This window comes from Alligator sinensis, unplaced genomic scaffold (genome assembly GCF_000455745.1).
Source record: "Alligator sinensis unplaced genomic scaffold, ASM45574v1 scaffold220_1, whole genome shotgun sequence".
In the NCBI taxonomy this organism is placed as follows: Eukaryota; Metazoa; Chordata; order Crocodylia; family Alligatoridae; genus Alligator; species Alligator sinensis.
In genome coordinates this window covers 1989765-1991780 of record NW_005842136.1, presented here as the reverse complement: position 1 = coordinate 1991780, position 2016 = coordinate 1989765, and the positions used below count along the sequence as shown (strand labels likewise).

The following is a 2016-nucleotide window of genomic DNA, read 5'->3' as shown; positions in this document are numbered from 1 at the left end:
GCCTGCAGCTCCCGCTCCCACTGTACCCGGCACACACAGAGACCAAGCAGGAGCCCCCTGGGCCTGGCGTCCTGCTCCAGCCAGGCAGTGTCCCTTTGTGGGCAGGGTGGCTGCGCCCCATCCCCGCTGAGCTGTGCAGACCACCTGGGCCCCACCTCCGGTGCTGCTGGGCCCCCCGCTGTGGCCCGAGTAGTGGAGCCCTGGGGCAGGGGCAGCCCCCGCTCCCCACCTGACACCAACTCTGTATTCACTATAAAAAAAATAAACATAAAATAAAAGTCATTAGTGTTGTTGCTTTTTGTTTTTTTTATTAATAGTATTAAATATGCAGTGCATCCTGCCATGTACCCCTTCTGCCCCAGTTTTGTTTTTGTGGTGTGCCAGCACTCCAGCACCTTACAAGGTAGACATTGTGGTTTTTTCAGTACTCTGGCCAAAAAAAAAAAAACACACACACACACAACACAACATTGCCTACCCCTGCTATAAGGTCCGGTCCCTCCATCCCAGTTGCCACATTTGAGATCAGGAAGGAGTTTTACCTCATGGGCATATCTGTACAGACTGGGGGGAGAAGGGGGGTTGCCATCTGCTGTAGCACAGGGGAGGCAAGGGACATGGTATAGCCCTCTGCCTTGGATCTTGAGTTTATTTTGACAACATTTGTAGCAGCAGGACACCAATTGCCTTTGCCCCCCTACTTTACATGTGGCAGGTTAGGTTATGTGAGAGGGCTGAGTTTTAGTAATAGGTTAGAGACAGACTCATGTAGGGTGGTCTGGATAGGTTTGGTATAGCAGGTTTCAGGGTTAATGCTGAACTCAATTAGTCCTTAAACATGATACAGCCTGTACTCCCAGGGCATGCCTGTGCAACAGGCACCCTCCTATAATCAGCCAGTCCTTAAACTTTAACCCAAACAGCCCGTAAAGGTGTAACTCACAGGTCTGGGTCCTTCTCAACCCCTGAAAAGGTGCCTCCAACTTGCTGCTGCTCCCTCCTTGCTGCAATCACTTCTCTCAGACTGTTTGTGACTCAGCTCCCTGTAGTGCTGTTGCTCCCAGTCTTGCAGCACCTGTATCTCTAAGAGTCCCTTATGTAGTATTGCATCCATTGGCCAGGGCAAGCCAGGCCATACTCATTCTCTCTCTTCTTCTATTCACCCATCTTCCTGGTTTCTTTTCTCTGGGAGGTTTTTACTTCCTGTGGCCTCATATTATCTCCTTCAGCTGGCCCAGTTTCCCTGAGCAGCCTGTAATTAGCATTATTTCTCACAGCTGGGCTGCAGCCTCTGGTTCTGCAGTCTGCTACAGCCTGCCACATTTGGATAGGGGTTATCTGGCTTCCTACAAGTGGTGGAACTAGATGACTTCCAAAGATGCCTTCTAGCCCTACAATTCTATGACCTTAGGACCAAACCACACAGCAGAGGGAAATGGCCAGAGAGCAGTTCAGGAGCGAAGTGCTGGAGCTGGAGAGGTGTCTTGCCACCAACCCAGACATCGCTCCCTGCAGAGGCATAGGTTGGGAGAAACCGCAAAAAGAGGTCTGAGCTCTGGACAACTACTGCATCTGCAGCATGTTTATCCAGTTACAAGTCTATCTTCTCTGGGAGATGGACCAAGGCTCCTGCTTCTGTGCCCTGGGGAAGACAAGGGGTGCTAAGAATTATGCTTATAATCCAAGTTTCTTGATTATCAGACCAAATCACAAGGTACAGCATATAATCACAAATACAATATTTAGTATTACCACAAGATGGCACTTCTGAGCACATTTAAAGGGTTTTTTTCCCTTCTATCTTACTATACATCCATGAAGATCTTCAGGAGAGCTGAGTTTGTTTGTTTGTTTTATTATTTATTTAATGGTTATTTCAGCTTCTAAGTGGTCCTAGAAATAATTATATTCCAATTACTATTTCTATGAAGAGTTGCTTTTTCATATTCATAAATTCCTTATGTTTTAACTAAAACTCCTTAGAGCAGTAAGAAAGATTTCAAGTGTCGTGCATTC

At 47.4% G+C, this 2016-nt stretch overlaps 1 long non-coding RNA gene across 1 annotated transcript in view; it reads right to left on the bottom strand.

Annotated features, from left to right (window-relative positions):
* The window catches only part of LOC102368041, a 103782-nt gene extending 102177 nt beyond the window's left edge, over positions 1 to 1605 (bottom strand). Inside the window, exon 1 of the long non-coding RNA XR_324028.2 lies at positions 944 to 1605. This is a non-coding gene — a long non-coding RNA (uncharacterized LOC102368041). The remainder of the gene's footprint in view (positions 1 to 943) is intronic.
* Between the last annotated feature and the right edge of the window lie 411 nt (positions 1606 to 2016).